The sequence below is a fragment of the Arachis duranensis genome, chromosome 2, assembly GCF_000817695.3.
Source record: "Arachis duranensis cultivar V14167 chromosome 2, aradu.V14167.gnm2.J7QH, whole genome shotgun sequence".
Taxonomy (NCBI): Eukaryota; Viridiplantae; Streptophyta; class Magnoliopsida; order Fabales; family Fabaceae; genus Arachis; species Arachis duranensis.
In genome coordinates, this window is record NC_029773.3 from 44,751,780 (window position 1) to 44,775,190 (window position 23,411).

General features: G+C 37.3%; 1 non-coding gene across 1 annotated transcript; it reads left to right on the forward strand.

Annotated features, from left to right (window-relative positions):
- Positions 1-601: 601 nt before the first annotated feature.
- On the forward strand, positions 602-709 carry LOC127745120 (small nucleolar RNA R71). Its single transcript, XR_008006316.1, has one exon. It is a non-coding gene; the product is annotated as a small nucleolar RNA R71 (small nucleolar RNA).
- Positions 710-23,411: the final 22,702 nt, after the last annotated feature.

Consider the following 23,411-nt stretch of genomic DNA (forward strand, 5'->3'; position numbering starts at 1 on the left):
GCCTTAGATAGATCAGAGACTATGTTTGCTAAGCTAGAGGGGCTCTGCTCAGAATTTTCTATCTGTTGCTGAGAAGATGATGGAAAAGGCTTGCTATTGCTAAACCTGCTTCTTCCACCATTATTAAAGCCTTGTTGAGGCTTTTGTTGATCCTTCCATGAGAAATTTGGATGATTTCTCTATGAGGGATTATAGGTGTTTCCATAGGCTTCACCCATGTAATTCACCTCTGCCTTTGCAGGGTTCTCAAGATCATAAGCGTCTTCTTTAGAAGATGCTTCTTTAGTACTGTTGGATGCATTTTGCAATCCATTCAGACTCTGAGAAATCATGTTGACTTGCTGAGTCAACATTTTGTTCTGAGCTAATATGGCATTCAGAGCATCAATTTCAAGTACTCCCTTCCTCTGAGGCGTCCCATTACTCATAGGATTCCTCTCAGAGGTGTACATGAATTGGTTATTTGCAGCATGTCAATGAGTTCTTGAGCTTCTGCAGGCATTTTCTTTAGGTGAATGGATCCACCTACAGAATGGTCCAGTGACATCTTAGAGAACTCAGATAGACCATCATAGAATATATCTAAAATGGTCCACTCTGAAAGCATGTCAGAAGGACACTTTTTGGTCAACTGCTTGTATCTTTCCCAAGCTTCATAGAGGGATTCACCATCTTTTTGCTTGAAGGTCTGAACATCCACTCTAAGCCTGCTTAGCTTTCGAGGAGGAAAGAACTTGGCCAAGAAGGCCGTGACCAGCTTATCCCAAGAGTCTAGGCTATCTTTAGGTTGTGAGTCCAACCATGTTCTAGCCCTGTCTCTTACAGCAAAAGGGAATAGCATGAGCCTATAGACTTCAGGATTTACTCCATTAGTCTTAATAGTATCACAAATCTGCAAGAACTCATTTAAAAACGGATAGGAATCTTCTGATGGAAGTCCATGAAACTTGCAGTTCTGTTGCATTAGAGCAACTAGTTGAAGCTTCAGCTCAAAATTGTTTGCTCCAATGGCAGGGATTGAGATGCTTCTTCCATAAAAGTTGGAAGTAGGTGTAGTATAATCACCAAGCATCCTCCTTGCATTAGTATTGGGTTCGGCCATGTCTCCTTCTTTTTCAAGATTCTCTGTAAGGTTTTCTCTGGATTGTTGTGCTTTAGCTTCTCTTAGCTTCTTCTTCAGAGTCCTTTCAGGTTCAGGATCTGCTTCAACAAGAATGTCCTTGTCCTTATTCCTGCTCATATGAAAAAGAAGAGAACAGAAAAGGAAGAGGAATCCTCTATGTCACAGTATAGAGATTCCTTTATGTGAGTAGAAGAAGAAAAGAATAAAAGAGGGAGGAGAAAAATTCGAACCTAGAGGAGAGAGAGTTGGAATTTTTAGATGAAGAGAAGAGTTAGTAAATGAATAAATAAATAGAAGGAGGTGAGAGAGAGGAGTTTTCGAAAATTGTTTTCGAAAAATGGTTAGTGATTTTCGAAAATTAAGAGAAAAAATAAAATTTAAATTTAAAAAAGAGGATGGTGATTTTTGAAAATTAGAGAGAAAAAAGTGGTTAGGTGGTTTTGAAAAAGATAAGAAACAAACAAAAAGTTAATTAGTTAGTTGAAAAAGATTTGAAAATCAATTTTGAAAAGATAAGGAGTTAGAAAAGATTTTTGAAATTGATTTTGAAAAAGATATGATTTGAAAAAGATATGTTTGAAAGGATATGATTAAAAAGATATGATTGAAATTTGTTTTGAAAAAGATTTGATTTTTAAAATTAAAATTGATTACTTGACTAACAAGAAACTAAAAGATATGATCCTAAAATTTAAAGATTGAACCTTTCTTAACAAGAAAGTTACAAACTTCCAATTTTTGAATCAATCACATTAATTGTTAGTAAAGTTTTCGAAAATTATGAAATAAAATTAAGAAAAAGATTTTGAAAATCAATTTTTTAAAATTTTCGAAAATTAATAAGAAAAATGAAAAAGATTTAATTTTTGAAAAAGATTTTGAAAAGGTAGGATTTTTAAAATTGAAATTTTAACTTGACTGACAAGAAACAACTTATTTTAAAATTTTTTGACTAAGTCAACCCAAAGATTTCAAAATTTTTTTATTTTTGAATTTTTAATGAGGAGAGAGAAAAATACAAATATGATCAAAACATGAAAATTTTGGATCAAAACTAACGATGCATGCAAGAACACTATGAATGTCAAGATGAACACCAAGAACATTATGAAGATCATAATGAACATCAAGAACTTATTTTGGGAAAATTTTCAAGAAAAGAAAAACATGCAAGACACTAAACTTAGAAAATTTTCATGTTTAGACACTATGAATTCAAAAATGCATATGAAAAACAACAAAAGACACAAAACAAGAAAATATGAAGATCAAACAAGAAGACTTACCAAGAACAACTTGAAGATCATGAAGAATGCAATGCATTAATTTTTTGAAAAAAAATGCATAAATTTTAAAAACATGCAATTGACACCAAACTTAAAAATTGACTCAAGACTCAAACAAGAAACACAAAAATGATTTTTTTTATTTTTTATTTTTTTGATTTTATTAATTTTTTTGGATTTTTCAAAAATTTCTTTTTGGAAAAACGAAAACAAATAAAAAATTTTCAAAAGATTTTTGAAAACTTTTTGAAAAGAAAATTACCTAATCTGAGCAACAAGATGAACCGTCAATTGTCCAAACTCAAACAATCCCCGGCAACAGCGCCATAAACTTGGTGCACGAAATTGTGATCTCAATGGCGCCAACAACTTGGTACGCACAATTGTAATATCACTTTTCTTCACAACTTCGCACAACTAACCAGCAAGTGCACTGGGTCGTCCAAGTAATAAACCTTACATGAGTAAGGGTCGATCCCACAGAGATTGTCGGCTTGAAGCAAGCTATGGTCATCTTGTAAATCTCAATCAGGTGGATTCTAATGGTTATAATGGTCTTCGAATATAAAGAAAAATAAAGCATAAAATAGAGATAGAGATACTTATGTAATTCATTGGTGGGAATTTCAGATAAGCGCATGAAGATACTGTGTTCCTTCTGCATCTTTGCTTTCCTACTGCTTTCATCCAACCATTCTTACTCCTTTCTATGGTAAATTGTATGTAAAGCATCACCATTGTCAATGGCTACTTCCCATCCTCTCAGTGAAAATGGTCCAAATGCGCTGTCACAGCACGACTAATCATCTGTCGGTTCTCGATCATGTTGGAATAGAATCCAGTGATTCTTTTGCGTCTGTCACTACGCCCAACACTCGCGAGTTTGAAGCTCGTCACAGTCATCCCATCTCAGATCCTACTCGGAATACCACAGATAAGGTTTAGACTTTCTGGATCATAGGAATGGCCGCCAACAATTCTAGCTTATACCACGAAGACTCTGATCTTTCAGAATGGAGGCCAAGAGATACGCGCTCGATCTAAGGTAGAACGAAAGTGGTTGTCAGGCACGTGTTCATAGGTGAGAATGATGATGAATGTCACGGATCATCACATTATAATGTTGAAGTGCAGCGAATATCTTAGAATAAGAATAAGCTGAATTGAATAGAAGAACAATAGTAATTGCATTAATACTCAAGGAATAGTAGAGCTCCACACCTTAATCTATGGTGTGTAGAAACTCCACCGTTGAAGATACATAAGTGAAAATAAGGTAGGCATGGCCGTGAGGCTAGCCTCCAATGTCTAAGGACTAACAATAATCAAAGATGTTCCAAAAGCTCGTCCAATGATCCATATACAATAGTAAAAAGTCCTATTTATACTAGACTAGTTACTAGGGTTTACAGAAATAAGTCTTAGTGCAGAAATCCACTTCTGGGGCCCACTTTGGTGTGTGCTTGGGCTGAGCTTGAGCTTTACACGTGTAGAGGCTTCTCTTGGGGTTAAACGCCAAGTTGTAACATGTTTTTGGCGTTTAACTCTGGTTTGTGACATGTTTCTGGTGTTTTACTCCAGAATGCAGCATGGAACTGGCGTTGAACACCAGTTTGCATCATCTAAACTCGAATAAAGTATGGACTATTATATATTTCTGGAAAGCCCTGGATGTCTACTTTCCAACGCAATTGAGAGCGCACCATTAAAAGTTCTGTAGCTCGAGAAATTCCATTTTGAGTGCAGGGAGGTTACAATCTAACAGCATCTGTAGTCCTTTTTCAGCCTCCTATCAGATTTTTTGCTCAGGTCCCTCAATTTTAGCCAGAAAATACCTGAAATCACAGAAAAATACACAAACTCATAGTAAAATCTAGAAATGTGAATTTTGCATAAAAACTAAAAAAACATCCCTAAAAGTAGCTAGATCCTACTAAAAACTACCTAAAAACAATGCCAAAAAGCGTATAAATTATCCGCTCATCAGTAGTATGCCGGTTAGCCTCCTGATATTTGAGCACTCAAAGCACTCCCATGGTCACATGTGGAAAATTAATTGAAGAAAAAAGCATGAAGGAGAGATTGGAAACTCCGGTGGAGAAGGAGGAATGCCACTTTGTGTTAGAACAATTGGAGGAGCCTATGAACATTAAAGAAAAGGAAGAAGTGGTTGAAGACCTAGGAGTTGCGAAACCTCCTTGGGAACCTAGAGTTGAAGAAAACCTCTCCAAGAAGATTGAATTTGATGTTGAGGAGGAGAGTGCACAACCTCCAAAACAATTTTTGAATGAAGACTTGGAGGGAATGGAGCAAGAATTGAGTTCCCTTGGTGATGAAGATCATGCACCCAACCTTCTTGGTGGTGAATCCTTTGAATTTGACGAACCTTCTCCCAATGAATTTGAAAGTGATGTGGAGGTAGATTTCTCTCGTCCTCCAATTTATGAATTGAGTGATGGAGAAGAGTTAGATGAAGTTGATGAACAAAGGATTTAAAGTGAAGAAGTTTGTGAAGAGGTGGAGGCAATCAAGGAAGAATATAAGGGAGTAGAGCTTGCAAGGACATTGGAGATACCTCTCCCCAAGCCACCACCATCCATTCTTTCATTCAAGTGGGTAAATTCCTTATAATCAAGTTTTATTATTCCCCTTGAATATGGTTTACTTGAGACGGATGTTCAACTTACACATATTTATGGCTTTAAGAGTAAAAGGGAGATGGTTAGTGGTTAGAAGCATCACTCTAGGTTCATTATGGTCACATGTCCAAATCTTAATTGCAAGGTTTGGTGTAGAACTAGATTGCTTGGGTCTAGAATGATGTTTGGTCACTTTTTTGAGAATTCTAAGTTTCTACCACCCGGATGAAACAATGATGATCAACTTAAAGACGGGTGTCAAAACAAAGTGTGGGACCCCGGATCGCACAAGGAAAATCAAATTTGGGAGCCCATGGTGTGTGTAGAACTCCATCAAAGCTTGGAGCTATTAATTTTGAACGATGGAGCTTATTGGAAGACCAAGCATTGGTGGATGTTCCAGGATGAGTTTAAGCACAAGCCACCTTGAGATGAGATCCCCATAAGTCCAACTTAAGGACAATAAACAAAAGTGCTAGGTAGGAGACACCCCACCATGGTAAATTCTTTTCATTTTTCTCTTTTGTACATATTGGTAATTAGGTTAATTTCATATTTAGTTTAGTTTGTTGAGTTTATTTGGTAGTTTAGTATGTTAAATAAGGTTTTATGGTGTTTTGGTAGCTATTTGGAGGTTTAGAATGCGTAGATTGGTGCAAAAACATAGAAAACTTTTTGAAAAACAGAGCACCATCCATGCGTACGCATACGGTGCGCGTACGCGTGCCCAAGATTTTCGGCCATTCCACGCGCACGTGTACATGATGCGTCCGCGTGGATGCAGAAGTTCCACCCCCAGCCAATGACCCGAGAGTTGCGCCTGCACTGTGCGAACTTTGTGCCTGAGGCACTGATAAACCCATATTTCATGAGATATTTTGTGCTTAATTTGAGTGATTTATACAATCCTTCACCTACTTATTCACATTAATTGCATGGTTTTACTTTCCCTCCCTTATTATGTCATATCGTGAAAAACATGTTTCCTAAGCTTTGAAAATTAATTATTTTAATTACCTTTATTTCCATTCGATGCCATGATTAGTGTGTTGAGTAGTTTCAGAGTTTCTAAGACAGAATGACTTAAAGGATGAAAAAGGAAACATACCAAAGGGAAAGGAGAAAGCAAAACGGAGCTTTAAGGAAACTGGTATCCACACGATCGCATGGACGACGCGATCGCGTGCCAAGCACGAATCAGCAGCGACGACTGACGCGACCGCGCGCCTCTAGCAGAATGCACATGACGCGGTCGCATGACTGACGCGACCGCGTGGCAAGGAAAAGCTCCGAATGACGCGACCGCGTGACCCACGCGGACACGTGACAGAGGCCACGCACCATAAAATTACAGAGCACGCCTCAGCGAGTTCTAAAGCCCTTTTTGGCCCAAATCCAAGTCCAGAAGGCATAGACCAGAGGTTATGAAGTGGGGGAATGCATCCATTCAAAGTAGAGCTCGCATAATTCTACTTTTCCATGATTTAGATTTAGTCTAGAAAGAGATTCTCTCTCTCTCTTTTTAGGATTTAGGATTTCTTCTTGTTTTAAGAGTAACTCTAGATCCAGGTTTTAATGTTCTTATATTTTAGTTCCATAATTATTTATTCCGACATTTGAATTGATCATTTACTTTTATAATTTAATTTATGAATTATTCCATGTTCCAGGTTATTATTTGAATTAATGATATTGAGGTATTTTCAGTTTATTTTTGCTCTTGTTAATTTATGATTATCATTGTTTACGAATTGAAGATATTTTATTCCAGCAATTTTACTTTTTCCCCTTTTGGTTCTGATTAAGAATTTAGTAACTCAACAGTTATTGAACTCAACGTAATTAATAATCGTTATCTTGCTAATTGAGCTGCACCTAAATAATCCCAACCTTTTCTTAGGAAATAATTAGGATTCATAGGTCAATTTAATTAGTCCCTTGACTTTCCTTGCCATGGTAAAGGTTGACCAAGTGGAGTTTAGATTCAACTTTTATTATAGTTGAGAGAGATAACTAAGTTAGACCTCTAAATTCCCTTATCTTGCCAAAAGTTGTTTTACAATTATTATTTATTTTTAATTGCCATTTAATTCACTCATCATTTAAATTACTTGCTTCTCACCTTCTAAACCCCGATTACAACCTTTATAACCAATAATAAGAACATACTTCCTCGCAGTTCCTTGAGAAGACGACCCGAGGTTTGAATACTCGGTTAACAATTTCTAAAGGGGTTTGTTACTTGTGACACCCAAAACGTTTGTATGAAAGGACTTTTGAAGGTTTAGAAACTATACTTGCAACGAGGATTTATCCACAAATTTCTAGACCACGCAAAAGTCATCTCATCAGGCACAAACATCAACCCGCGCGTAAGCGCGATGGACGCGTGTGCGTGCCATGCGCGCGTACGCGCGGTTTTCCTTCCTTCACCACATTTCTTTTCTTCTCCTCTTTCCATTTCTTTCCTTCTCCTTTCTTCTTCCCTTCTTCTACCCCTCATCCAACACTCCCAAACACCATTGATAACTTCAATGCATTGTGCTTCTTGTTCATATGCATCCATATATTTTTAACTTGAATGCTTTCATGCTTCTTTAATGCTTGTTTTACCTTACAAGTTTACTTAGCACCTCAAGCACACTAGGATAAGTGAAGTGCATGCTTCTTTTGTGGCATAACTTTTATGCTAATGTGTGTTCTAAACTGTGCAATTTAGAATTCACATACCTAATATTTCCTAATTGCTTTTGTCCCTTCTCATCTTATGGTGTTATATTTTTGTTTTTCATGAATGATGCACCACAAGCAAAGACGGAAGCGGAAGAAAGAATACGCAGTAGCCAATTGATCTACCAGTTGAAGGTAGCAATCCGGAGAGTCGCCGTACCCCCATGCTCATCTTTGAGTGCACCGAGGACGGTGCAAACTTTTAAGTGTGGAGAGGTCGTCCGACCGTTCGGCAATTTTGGGTGACAAATTATTATGAAGCCATGTCTAATTCTGTTGGACCGAGGCTTCCACTTATCAATGCAAAATCGTATTATTTGACTCCCATCAGTTTGGTAGTTACACACATAGCTATTGTATAAAATGTTTTGCCAAAGCTTGGCTAGCCATTGGCCATGTCTAGTGTTTTAGACCGAAGCTTTTACGTAAAGCTTGGCTGGCTAATAAGCTATGTCTAATTTCTGGACCGGAGCTTTAGAATAACATTGCATGATTCCTGGAATTCTCATTAAGAATTTTGAATTCCTTATTTTCTTTTTTCCATAATAATTTTCGAAAAAAATAAAATAAAATAAAAAAATTCATAAAACCATAAAACCAAAAATATTTTACGTTTCTTGTTTGAGTCTAGTGCCACATTCTAAGTTTGGTGTCAATTGCATGTTTTTAATAATCCTTGCATTTTTCGAAAATTCATGCATGTGTTCTTCATGATCTTCAAGTTGTTCTTGATGATTTTCTTTGTTTAATCTTGTAATTTTCTTGTTTTGTGTCTTTTGTTGTTTTTCATATGCATTTTTGCATTCATAGAGTCTAAACATGAAAAATCTCTATGTCTTGCATATTTTTCTTTTCTTGAAGATTTTTCAAAAATAAGTTCTTGATGTTCATCATGATCTTCATTTGTTTTAATCCAAAATTTTTATGTGTTGAGTCATTTTGTGGTTTTTCTCTTTCCTCATTAAATTCAAAAAAATTCAAAAAATATCTTTTCCTTATTTCACTCATGAATTTCGAAATCTTTGGGTTGACTTAGTCAAAAAGTTTAAAATAAGTTGTTTCTTGTTAGTCAAGTCAAGATTTCAATTTCAAAAATTTATCTTTTCAAAATCTTTTTCAAAATCAAATCTTTTTCATTTTTTCCTTTGTTTTTCGAAAATTTTCAAAACTCTTTTTCAAAACTTTTCAAAATCTTTTTCCTATTTTTACCTCATATTTTTCAAAATTAATACTAGCAATTAATGTTTTGATTCAAAAATTTCAAGTTTGTTACTTTCTTGTTAAGAAAGAATCAAACTTTAAATTTTAGAATCATATCTTTTGATTTCTTGTGAGTCAAGTCATTAATTCTGATTTTAAAAATGAAATCTTTTTCAAAATAAATTTCAATCATATCTTTTCAAACATATCTTTTTTAAATCATATCTTTTTCAAACTTTAATTTCAAAATATCTTTTTCTAACTTCTTATCTTTTCAAAATCAATTTCAAAATCTTTTTCAAAACCACTTAACTAATTCTCTCTCTTCTAATTTTCGAAAATCACCTCCCTCTTTTTCAAAAAATCTTTTTAATTAACTAATTGATTTAAATTCTAATTTTATCTCTTCTAACTTTTTCGAAAATTACTAACCCATTTTCAAAATAATTTTTGAATTTCTCTCTCTCACCTCTTTCTAATTATTTTATTTATCTACTAATACTTCTCTTCTTATAATTCAAACCCTCTCTCCCTCTCCATGTTCGAATTCTTCATCTCTTCTCTCTACATTATTCTTCTATTCTTCTCTTCTTCTACTCACATAAAAGAACCTCTATATCTGGGCTAAGAGGATCCCTATTATCTTCTCTTCTCTTCTTTTTTATATGAACAGGAGCAAGGACAAGGACATTCTTGTTGAAGCAGATCCTGAACCTGAAAGGACTTTGAATAAGAAGCTAAGAAAAGCTAAAGCACAACAATCCAGAGAAAACCTTACAGAGAATCTCGAAAAAGAGGTAATGGCTGAACCCAAAAACAATGCAAGGAAGATGCTTGGTGACTTTTGATGAGCGGATAATTTATATGCTTTTTGGCACTGTTTTTATATAGTTTTTAGTATGATTTAGTTAGTTTTTAGTATATTTTTATTAGTTTTTAAGCAAAATTCACATTTTTGGACTTTACTATGAGTTTGTGTGTTTTTCTGTGATTTCAGGTATTTTCTGGCTGAATTTGAGGGACCTGAGTAAAAATCTGATTTAGAGGCTGACAAAGGACTGCAGATGTTGTTGGATTCTGACCTCCCTTCACTTGAAGTGGATTTTCTGGAGCTGCAGAACTCCAAATGGTGCGCTCTCAACTGCGTTGAAAAGTAGACATCCAGGGCTTTCCAGCAATATATAATAGTTTATACTTTGCGCGAGTTTTAATGACGTAAAATAGCGTCAAAACACCAGCTCTCTGCCCTTTTCTGGCGTCAAAACGCCAAAACTGGCATAAAAGTTGGAGTTAAACACCCAAACTAGCATAAAAGCTGGCGTTTAACCCCAAGAGAAGCCTCTACACGTGTAAAGCTCAATGCTCAGCCCAAGCACACACCAAGTGGGCCCGGAAGTGGATTTCTGCATCATTTACCTATTTCTGTAAACCCTAGTAGCTAGTTTCATTATAAATAGGACCTTTTACTATTGTATTTTCATCTTTGGATCATAGAAACATTCTGGATACATTTTCATATTTGGGGAGACTGGCAATTCGGCCATGCCTGGACCTCCAGACTTCTTATGTATTTTCAACGGTGGAGTTTCTACACACCATAGATTAAGGTGTGGAGCTCTGCTGTTCCTCGAGTATTAATGCAATTACTACTATTTTGTATTCAATTCAAGCTTATTCTTGTTCTAAGATATTCACTCGCACTTCAACCTGATGAATGTGATGATCCGTGACACTCATCATCATTCTCACCTATGAATGCGTGACTGACAACCACTTTCGTTCTACTTAAGATTGAGCGTGTATCCCTTAGACTCCTGACTCATGCGTGTTGATTGCCTCTCCTGACAATAAAGCCTTCAACTCCTTGAGATCAGTGTCTTCGTGGTATAAGCTAGAATTCATTGGCAACATTCTTGAGATCTGGAAAGTCTAAACCTTGTCTATGGTATTCCGAGTAGAATCTGGGATGGGATAACTGTGACGAGCTTCAAACTCGCGACTGTAGGGCATGGTGACAGACGCAAAAGGATAGTAAATCCTATTCCTACATGATCGATAACCAACAGCTGATTAGCCATACGGGAAACCGTAGAGGACCTTTTTCACTGAGAGGATGGGAGGTAGCCATTGACGCCGGTGAAACCCTATATACAGCTGGCCATGGAAAGGAGTATGAAGAATTGGATGAAGGCAGTAGGAAAGCAGAGATTCAAGAGGGATGAAGCATCTCCATACGCTTATCTGAAATTCCCACCAATGATTTACATAAGTATCTTTATCTTTATTTTATGTTTTATTTATCTTTTAATTATGAAAACTCCATAACCCATTTGAATCCGCCTGACTGAGATTTACAAGGTGACCATAGCTTGCTTCAAGCCGACAATCTCCGTGGGATCGACCCTTACTCACGTAAGGTTTATTACTTGGACAACCCAGTGCACTTGCTGGTTGGTTGTGCGAAGTTGTGAAAAAGAGTTGAGATTACAATTGTACGTACCAAGTTGTTGGCGCCATTGTGTATCACAATTTTGTGCACCAAGTTTTTGGTGCCGTTGCCAGGGATTGTTCGAGTTTGGACAACTGACGGTTCATCTTGTTGCTCAGATTAGGTAATTTTCCTTTATTTTATTTTCAAAAAGTTTTCAAAAAAATCTTTCAAAAGTTTTCTTCTTTTTTCATTTTTCCAAATATAATTTTCAAAAAATAAAAAAAATTCATAAAATCATAAAAACTCAAAAATATTTCATGGTTCTTATTTGAATCTAGGGCCAAATTTTAAGTTTGGTGTCAATTGCATGATTTTAATTGTCTTGCAATTTTCGAAACACATGCATCGTGTTCTTGATGATCTTCAAGTCGTTCTTGATGAATTGCTTTGTTTGATCTTCATGATTTATTGATTTGCACTGCATGATATTCTACATATGCATTCTTGCATTCATATGGCCCAAACATGAGAAAGTTATAAGTTTGGTGTCCTCCATGTTTTCTTTCATTAAGAAAACTGAGTTCTTGATGTTCATCTTGATCTTCAAGATTGTTCTTGGTGTTCATCTTGACGTTCATAATGTTCTTGCATATATTTTGTGTTTTGATCCAAGAATTATATGTTTTGACTCATTTTATTATTTTTCAAAATTGAAAACATATCTTCTTGAATAAAGGATTTAGCAAAATGAAGATCCAAGAACATAAAGCAGAGGAATTACAGAGAAAAAGCTGGGCGTTCAAAATGCCCAGTGAAGAAGGAAAACTAGCGTTTAAACGCCATCCAGGGTACCTGGTAGGGTGTTTAAACGCCCAAACCATGCAGCAATTGGGCATTAAACGCCCAAAACATGCAGCTCCTGGGCATTTAACGCCAGGATGACACAAGGAGTGGAATTTTGTTTTCAAATCTTCATATTTTTTTTAAAATCAAATCTTTTTCAAATCAAATATTTTCAATCATATCTTTTTCAAAATCATATCTTTTCAAACATATATTTTTCAAAAATCAAATATTTTCCTCATATTTTCAAAAATCTTTAAATTCTAGAATCATATCTTTTAGTTTCTTGCTAGTCAAGTAATCAATTTTAAGTTTAAAAATCAAATCTTTTTAATTTTCTTTTCAATTTTTTTTCAAAATAAATTTCAATCATATCTTTTCAAACATATCATTTTTAAATCATATCTTTTTCAAAATTAATTTCAAAATCTTTTCTAACTTCTTATCTTTTCAAAATTGATTTTCAAATCTTTTTCAACTGACTAATTGACTTTTTGTTTGTTTTACTATTTCTTATCTTTTTCAAAACCACAACCAGTTTTTCAAAAATTTATTTTATTTTTTTATTCTCTTTATTTTTGAGAATTCTCCCCCCTCTCTTATCTTTTTCTATTTAAACACTAACATTCCTCCTCCATTGTCAATTCAAACTCCATCTCTCTTGTGTGTTCGAATTCTTACCTCATCCTTCTATTCTTATTTTCCTCTGACATCTCAAGGAATCTCTATACTGTGACATAGAGGATTCCATATTTTTTTTGTTTTCTTCTCTTTAATATGAGCAGGAACAAAGATAAATGCATACTTGTTGAAGCTGATCCTGAACCTGAAAGGACTCTGAAGAGGAAGCTAAGAGCAGCTAAAGCGCAAAACTCTAAAGAAGACCTTACTGAAATTTTCGAAAAGGAAGAAGTAAAAGAAATAATTATGGCCAAACCAAACAACAATGCAAGGAAGATGCTTGGTGATTTTACTACACCAACTTCCAACTTCTATGGAAAAAGCATCTCAATCCTTGCCATAGGAGCAAACAATTTTGACCTAAAGCCTCAATTAGTTTCCCTATTGCAACAGAACTACAGGTTTCATGGACTTCCATCAAAAGACTCTTATCAGTTCTTAACTGAGTTCTTGTAGATCTGTGATACTGTTAAGACCAATGGAGTTGATCCTGAAGTCTACAAACTTATGCTTTTCCCTTTTTCTGTAAGAGACAGAGCTAGAACATGGTTGGATTCACAACCTAAGGAAAGCCTAAACTCTTGGGATAAGCTGGTCAGTGCTTTCATGGCTAAATCCTTTCCACCTCAAAAGATGAGCAAGCTTATAGTGGAAATCCAAACCTTAAGACAGAAGGAAGGTGAATCCCTCTATGAAGCTTGGGAAAGATATAAGCAACTGATCCAAAGGTGTCCTACTGACATACTTCCAGAATGGAGCATCATGTGTATATTTTATGATGATTTGTCTGAGTTGTCAAAAATATCATTGGACTATTCTGCAGGAGGATCTCTTCATCTAAAAATTCCTGCAGAAGCTCAGGAACTCATTGAAATGGTTGCAAATAACCAGTTCATGTATACCTCTGAGAGGAATCCTGTGAGTAATGGGACGCCTCAAAAGAAAGGAGTTCTTGAAATTGATGCTCTGAATGCCATACTGGCTCAGAACAAAATATTGACCCAACAAGTCAATATGATTTCTCAGAGTCTGAATGGATTGTAAAATGCATCCAACAGTACTAAAGAAGCATCTTCTGAAGAAGAAGCTTATGATCCTGAGAACCCTGCAATGGCAGAAGTGAATTACATGGGTGAAGCCTTTGGTAACACCTATAATCCTTCATGAAAAAATCATCCAAATTTTTCATGGAAGGATCAACAGAAGCAAGGCTTTAATAATAACAATGGTGGAAGAAATAGGTTTAGCAATAGCAAACTTTTCCCATCATCATTTCAGCAACAGATAGATCATTCTGAGCAGAATCCTTCTAGTTTAGCAAACATAGTCTCTGATCTATCTAAAGCCACTCTTAGTTTCATGACTGAAATAAGATCCTCCATTAGAAATTTGGAGGCACAAGTGGGCCAGCTGAGTAAAAGGGTTACTGAAACTCCTTCTAGCACTCTCCCAAGCAATACAGAAGAGAATCCCAAATGAGAGTGCAAGGCCATTGATATAATCAACATGGCCGAAACTTTAGAGGAGGAGGAGGACGTGAATCCCAATGAGGAAGACCTCAGGGGACGTCCAATGGTTAGTACGGAATCCTCTAATGAGGAACCAAAGGAATCTGATGCTCATACAGAGACCATAGAGATTCCCTTAGACCTCCTTTTACCATTCATGAGCTCTGATGACTATTCATCTTCTGAAGAGGATGAAGACATTGTTGAAGGGCAAGTTGCCCAATATTTAAGAGCAATCATGAAGCTGAATGCCAAGCTATTTGGTAATGAGACTTGGGAGGAAGAGCCTCCCTTGCTCACCAATGAACTGAATACATTGGTTCAGCAAAATTTACCTCAAAAAAACAAGATCCTGGTAAATTCCTAATTCCCTGTACCATAGGCACCATGACCTTTGAGAACGCTCTATGTGACCTAGGGTCAGGTATAAACTTAATGCCATTCTCTGTAATGGAAAAACTAGAAATCTTTGAGGTACAGGCTGCCAAATTCTCATTAGAGATTGCAGACAAATCCATAAAAAAGGCTTATGGACAGGTAGAGGACGTGCTAGTAAAGGTCAAAGGCCTTTACTTCCCTGCTGATTTCATAATCCTAGACACTAGGAGGGATGAGGATGAATCCATCATTCTTGGAAGACCCTTCCGAGCCACAGCAAGAGCTGTGATTGATGTTGACAGAGGAGAGTTGATCCTTCATATGAATGAAGAATGCCTTGTACTAAAGACTTAAGGTTCTCCATATGTAACCATAGAGAGTAAGCATGAAGAGCTTCTCCCAGTACAGAGTCAAACAGAGCCCCCACATTCAAATTCTAAGTTTGGTGTTGAGAGATCTCAACCATACTCTGATCATCTGTGAGGCTCCATGAGAGCTTACTATCAAGCTATTGACATTAAAGAAGCACTTATTGGGAGGCAACCCAATTTTATTGTAATTTTATCTATATTATTTTGTTTTCTTTTAGGTTGATGATCATGTGAAGTCACAAAGACAATTACAAAAATAAAGAAAAAATAAAAAACATCATTGAAAACAGCACACCCTAGAGGAATGACTTATTGGCGTTTAAATGCCAGTAAGGGTAGCAAAACGGGCGTTTAAACGCCCAATCTGGCACCTTTCTGGACGTTTAAACACCAGAATAAGGCACCAGACTGGCGTTTAAATGCCAGAACAGGGCAGCAGACTGGCATTTAAATGCCAGAATTGCACTCTAAGGCGTTGTGAACGCCCAATTGGAGCAGGGACGAAGAATTCCTTGACCCTTCAGGATCTGTGGACCCCACAGGATCCCCACCAACCTCAACTCACTCTCTCTCTTCTTCACACCTTTCTACAACACTCTTCTCCAAAGACCCTTCACCAATCCCTTCCTTAACTCTTCCCTCCCAAACCTACCCAAACCATTCGGCCACTCTCCCTATAAATACCCCCCTTCACCCCTTCATTTTCACACATCACAAACACCTTCTTCCCCTTTTGGCCGAACCATATACACCCTCCATCTCCTCCATTTTCTTCTTCTTCTACATCTTTCTTTCTTCTTTTGCTCGGGGACGAGCAAATATTTTAAGTTTGGTATGGTAAAAGCATTGTTTTTTGTTTTTTCATAACCATTTATGGCACCTAAGGCCAGAGAAATCTCTAGAAAGAGGAAAGGGAAGGCAACTGCCTCCACCTCTGAGTCATGGGAGATGGAGAGATTCATTTTAAAGGTCCATCAAGACCACTTCTATGAAGTTGTGGCCAAGAAAAAGGTGATCCCTATGCAATTCAGCTGGAATTGTCATAGAGGGAGACATCCTCATTGAAGAGGACAAGCCCATCACTAAGAAGAGGATGGAGCAAACTAGAAAGCCCATTCATGACACTCAAAAAGAGCATGAGGAAGTCCCTCATCAAGAAATCCCTAAGATGCCTCAAGGGATGCAATTTCCTCCACACAATTATTGGGAGCAACTCAACACTTCTTTGGAAAGCTTGAGTTACAACATAGACCAATTAAGGGTGGAACACCAAGAGCACTCCATCATTCTCCGTGAGATTAGAGAAGATCAAAGAGCTATGAGGAAGGAGTAGCAAAGGCAAGGAAAAGACATAGAGGAGCTCAAGAGCACCATTAATTCTTCAAGAGGAGGAAGACGCCACCCTCACTAAGGTGGACTCATTCCTTAATCTCCTTGTCTATTTAATTTCTGTTTTTTGGCTTTATGATGTATGTTCTATCTATGTTTGTGTCTTCACTACATGATTATTAGTGTCTAGTGTCTATGTCTTAAAGCTATGAATAACTCCATGAATCCTTCACCTCTCTTACATGAAAAATGTGCTTAATTACAAAAGAACAAGAAGTACTTGGATTTCAAATTTTATCTTGAAACTAGTTTAATTATTTTGATGTGGTGGCAATACTTTTTGTTCTCTGAATGAATGCTTGAACAGTGCATATTTTTTATCTTGTTGTTAATGAATGTTAAAGTTGTTGGCTCTTGAAAGAATGATGAGCAAAGAGATATGTCATTGATAATCTGGAAAATCATGAAATTGGTTCTTGAAGCAAGAAAAAGCAGTGAAAAAAAATTTGGCAAAAAAAAAGGAGAGAGAAAAAAGAAAAAGAAAAAGCAAGCATAAAAAGCCAATAGTCCTTTAAACCAAAAGGCAAGGGTAAAAAGGATCCAAGGCTTTGAGCATTAATGGATAGGAGGGCCCAAGGAATTAAAATCCAGGCCTAAGCGGCTAAATCAAGCTGTCCCTAACCATGTGCTTGTGGCATGCAGGTCCAAGTGAAAAGCTTGAGACTGAGTGGTTAAAGTCGTGATCCAAAACAAAAGAGTGTGCTTAAGAACTCTGGACACCTCTAACTGGGGATTTTTAGCGAAGCTGAGTCACAATCTGAAAAGGTTCACCCAGTTATGTGTCTGTGGCATTTATGTATCCGGTGGTAATACTGGAAAACAAAGTGCTTAGGGTCACGGCCAAGACTCATAAAGTAGCTGTGTTCAAGAATCAACGCACTGAACTAGGAGAATCAATAAGACTATCTAAAATTCTAAGTTCCTATAGATGTCAATCATTCTGAATTTCAAAGGAAAAACTGATATGCCAAAACTGTTCAGAAGCAAAAAGCTACAAGCCCCGCTTATCTAATTAGGACTAAGTTTCATTAATACTGTGGGATTCATTGTATATTCTCTTCTTTTTATCCTATTTTATTTTCAGTTGCTTGGGGACAAGCAATAATTTAAGTTTGGTGTTGTGATGAGCGGATAGTTTATACACTTTTTGGCATTATTTTTACATAGTTTTTAGTATTATTTTAGTTACTTTTTATTATATTTTTATTAGTTTTTAAGCAAAATTCACATTTTTGGACTTTACTATGAGTTTGTGTGTTTTTCTATAATTTTAGGTATTTTCTGGCTGAAATTGAGAGACCTGAGCAAAAATCTGATTCAGAGGCTGAAAAAGGACTGCAGATGCTGTTGGATTCTGACCCTCCTGCATGCGAAATGGATTTTTTGGAGCTACAGAAGCCCAATTGGCACGCTCTTAATTGCGTTGGAAAGTAGACAACTTGGGATTTCCAACAATATATAATAGTTCATACTTTGCCCGCGATTTGATAACGCAAACTGGCGTTTAACGTCAACTTTCTACCCTATTCTGGCGTTAAGGGCTATTGTCTTTTTCTGCTTGCTTTTTCTTTTTCTTTTATTTTTTTCGCTAAATTTTTTTCGCAAGCTTCTTCTTTTTCACTGCTTTTTCTTGCTTCAACAATCAATTTTTTTGATTTTTCGGATCATCAATAACATTTCTCTTTTTCATCATTCTTTCAAGAGCCAACAATTTTAATATTCATAAACAACAAGATCAAAAATATGCACGGTTCAAGCATTCATTCAGAAAACAAAAAGTATTGTCACCACATCAATAAAACTAATTTCAAGGATGAATTCGAAACTCATGTACTTCTTGTTCTTTTTGTATTAGAAACATTTTTCATTTAAGAAAGGTGAAAGATTCATGGAATTATTCATAGCCTTAAGACATAGTTACTAGACACTAATGATCATGTAGCAAAGACACAAACATAGACAAATATGAAGCTTAAAAACTAAAAAACAGAGAGATAAGAACAAGGAAGTCAAGGAATGAGTCCACCTTAGTGATGGTGGCGCCTTCTCCTTGAAGGACCAATGGTGTTCTTGAGCTCCTCTGTGTCTCTTCCTTGCCTTTGTTGCTCCTCCCTCATAGCTCTTTGATCTTCTCTAATCTCATTGAGAATGATGGAGTGTTCTTGGTGTTCCACCATTAATTGGTTCATGTCATGACTCAATCCTTCTAGAGAAGTGTTGAGTTGTTTCCAATAGTTGTTTGGAGGAAAATGCATTCTTTGAGCATCTCAGGGATTTCTTGATGATGAGCTTCCTCATGCGTCTCTTGAGATCCATGAATGGGCTCTCTTGTTTGCTCCATCCGCTTCTTAGTGATGGACTTGTCCTCTTCAATGAGGGTGTCTCCTTCTATGACAACTCCAGCAAAGTAGCATAGATGGCAAATGAGATAAGGAAAAGCTAGCCTTGCCAAGGTGGAGGGTTTTTCGGCTACTTTGTAGAGTTCTAGATAGATGACTTCATGAACATCTACTTCCTCTACAATCATGATGCTATGGATCATGATGGCCCGATCCACAGTTACTTCGGATTGGTTGCTAGTGGGGATAATGGAGCGTTGGATGAACTCCAACCATCCTCTAGCTACAGGCTTAAGGTACAGTCTTCTCAATTGAACCGGCTTGCCTTTTGAGTCTCTTTTCCATTGAGCTCCTTCCGCACATATGTCCATGAGGACTTGGTCCAAACTTTGATCAAAGTTGACCCTTCTAGTGTAGGGGCGTGCGTCTTCTTGCATCATAGGCAAGTTGAACGCTAACCTTACATTCCCACTGAAATCTAAGCATTTCCCTCGAACCATTGTAAGCCAATTCTTGGGATTCGGGTTCATACTTTGATCATGGTTCCTAGTGATCCATGCATTGGCATAGAACTCTTGAACCATTAAGATTCCGACTTGTTCAATGGGGTTGGTAAGAACTTCCCAACCTCTTCTTTGGATCACATGTCAGATTTCCGGATACTCATTTTTCTTGAGCATGAAAGGGACCTCAGGGATCACCTTCTTCTTGGCCATAACTTTATAGAAGTGGTCTTGATGGGCTTTTAAGATGAATCTCTCCATCTCTCATGACTCATAGGTGGAAGCTTTTGTCTTCCCTTTCCTCTTTCTAGAGGTTTCTCGGGCCTTACGTGCCATCAATGGTTATGGAAAAACAAAAAAGCTATGCTTTTACCACACCAAACTTATAATGTTGCTCGTCATCAAGCAAAAGAAGAAAGAATAGATGAAGAAGAAGAAGATATAGAGGAAAGGGAGAAAGAAGTGGGTTTTGACCAAGGGGAGAAGAGAGGGTAGTGTTGTGTGAAAATGAAGAAGGATGGAGGGGTTTATATAATGGAGGGAGAGGGGTTAGGGTTCGATCATTTAGGGTGGGTTTGGGTGGGAAAGAGATTTTGAATTGGAAGGTAGGTGGGTTTATGGGGAAGAGTGGATGGATGTGAGTGGTGAAGAGGTGATGGGGAAGAGTGATTGAGGTGATTGGTGAATGATGTTTGGGGAAGAGTGTTTATGAAAAGGTGTGAGAGAGAGGGAGAAGGTAGGTGGGGATCCTGTGGGGTCTACAGATTCTTAGGTGATCCTGTAGGGTCCACAAATCCTGAGGTGTCAAGGATTTCTGATCCATGTACCCTTTAGGCGTGTAAAATGCCCTCTGTATGCAATCTTGGCGTTTAATGCGAGACTGCAGCATGTTTCTGGCGTTAAACGCCACTTCCATGCTTGTTTTGGGCGTTCAACGCCAATCTGCAGCATGTTTCTGGCATTGAATGCCACTTCCATGCTTGTTCCTGGCGTTCAACGCCAGCTCTCCTCAGGGTGCAATCCTGGTATTTAAACGCCAGACTGCTACTTGTTTCTAGCATTCCACGCCAGCTTCATGCTCTGTTCTAGCATTAAATGCCAGCCAGATGCTCCTTATTGGCATTTAAACGCCAGTAAGCTCTTCCTCCAGGGTATGCTGTTTCTTCTGCTGTTTTTGATTTTGTTTTTAATTTTTGCAATTGTTTTTTGACTCCACATGATCATAAACCTAATAAAACATAAAAGAACAATAGAAATATATATAAATAAAAATTGGGTTGCCTCCCAATAAGTGCTTCTTTAATGTCAATAGCTTGACAATGAGCTCTCATGGAGCTTCACAGATGTTCAGAGCATTGTTGGGACCTCCCAACACCAAACTTAGAGTTTGAATGTAGGGGTTCAACACCAAACTTAGAGTTTGGTTGTGGCCTCCCAACACCAAACTTAGAGTTTGACTGTGGGGGCCTTGTTTGACTCTGTATTGAGAGAAGCTTTTCATGCTTCCTCTCCATGGTTGCAGAGGAAGATCCTTGAGCTTTAAACACAAGGTAGTCCCCATTCAATTGAAGGACTAGCTCTCTTGTTGTGGCTAGGAAGGGTCTTCCAAGAATGATGGATTCATTCTCATCCTTCCCAGTGTCTAAGATTATGAAATCAACAGGGATGTAAAGGCCTTTAACCTTCACTAACACGTCCTCTACCTATCCATAAGCTTGTTTTATTGACTTGTCTGCCATCTCTAATGAGATTCTTATAGTTTGTACCTCATAGATCCCCAGCTTCTCCATTACAGAGAGTGGCATAAGATTTATACATGACCCCAGGTCACACAGAGCCTTCTCAAAGGTCATGGTGCCTATGGTACAGGATATTAAAAATTTACCAGGATCTTGTTTCTTTTGAGGTAAAGTTTGCTGAACCCATGTATTTAGTTCACTAATGAGGAAGGGAGATTCACCTTCCCAAGTCTCATTACCAAACAACTTGGCATTCAGCTTCATGATGGCTCCTAGATATTGAGCAACTTGCTCTTCAGTTACATCTTCATCCTTTTCAGATGAAGAATAGTTCTCAGAGCTCATGAATGGTAAAAGGAGGTTCAATGGAATCTCTATGGTCTTTAGGTGAGCCTCAGATTTCTTAGGTTCCTTAGTTTGGAACTCCTTTTTATTCAGAGGACGTCTCAGGAGGTCTTCCTTACTGGGATTCATGTCCTTCCCCTCCTTTGCGCATTCGGCCATATTGATTATATCAATGGCCTTGCACTCTCTTTTTGGATTCTCTTCTGTATTGCTTGGGAGAGTACTAGGAGGAGTTTCAGTGATTTTCTTACTCAGCTGACCCACTTGTGCCTCCAAATTTCTAATGAAGGACCTTATTTCACTCATGAAACTTAAAGTGGCCTTAGATAGATCAGAGACTATGTTTCCTAAGTTAAAGGGGCTCTGCTCAGAATTCTCTGTCTGTTGCTGAGAAGATGATGAAAAAGGCTTGCTATTGCTAAACTTGTTTCTTCCACCATTATTAAAGCCTTGTTAAGGCTTTTGTTGATCCTTCCATGAGAAATTTGGATGATTTCTCCATGAGGAATTATAGGTGTTCCTATAGGGTTCACCCATGTAATTCACCTCTGCCATTGCAGGGTTCTCAGGATCATAAGCTTCTTCTTCAGAAGATGCCTCTTTAGTACTGTTGGATGCATTTTTCCATCCATTCAGACTCTGAGAAATCATGTTGACTTGCTGAGTCAACATTTTGCTCTGAGCCAATATGGCATTCAGAGTATCAATTTCAAGAACTCCCATTTTCTGAGGCGTCCCATTACTCACAGGATTCCTCTCAGAGGTGTACATGAATTGGTTATTTGCAACCATGTCAATGAGTTCTTGAGCTTCTGTAAGTGTTTTCTTTAGGTGAATAGATCCACCTGCAGAATGGTCCAGTGACATCTTAGAAAGCTCAGATAGACCATCATAGAATATATCTAAAATGGTCCACTCTAAAAGCATGCCAAAAGGACACTTTTTTTGTCAACTGCTTGTATCTTTCCCAAGCTTCATAGAGGGATTCACCATCTTTTTGCTTGAAGGTCTGAACATCCACTCTAAGCTTGCTCAGCTTTTGAGGAGGAAAGAACTTAGCCAAGAAGGCCGTGACCAGCTTATCCCAAGAGTTCAGGCTATCTTTAGGTTGTGAGTCTAACCATGTTCTAGCTCTATCTCTTACAGCAAAAGGGAAAAGCATGAGCCTGTAGACTTCAGGATCTACTCCATTAGTCTTAACAGTATCACAGATCTGCAAGAATTCAGTTAAAAATTGATAGGGATCTTCTCATGGAAGTCTATAGAACTTGCAGTTCTGTTGCATTAGAGCAACAAGTTGAGGCTTCAGCTCAAAATTATTTGCTCCAATGGCAGGGATTGAGATGCTTCTTCCATAAAAGTTAGAAGTAGGTGTAGTATAGTCACCAAGCATCCTTCTTGCGCCTCCACCATTGTTATTGGGTTCGGCCATGTCTCTTTCTTTTTCGAGATTCTCTGTAAGGTTTTCTCTGGATTGTTGTGCTTTAGCTTCTCTTATCTTCCTCTTCAGAGTCCTTTCAGGTTCAGGATCTGCTTCAACAAGAATGTCCTTGTCCTTGCTCCTGCTCATATGAAAAAGAAGAAAACAGAAAAGAAGAGGAATCCTCTATGTCAGAGTATAGAGATTCCATTATGTGAGTAGAAGAAGGAGAAGAGAAAAATTCGAACACAGAGGAGAAGAGAGAGTTCGAATTTTTAGATGAAGAGAAGAGTTAGTAAATAAATAAAATAAATAGAAAGAGATGAGAGGAAGAGAATTTCGAAAATTATTTTTGAAAAATGGTTAGTGATTTTCAAAAATTAAGAGAAGAAATAAAATTAAAATTAAAATTTGAAACAATTAGTTAATTAAAAAGAATTTTGAAAAAGGGTGAGGAATTTTCAAAAATTAGAGAGAGAAAAGTAG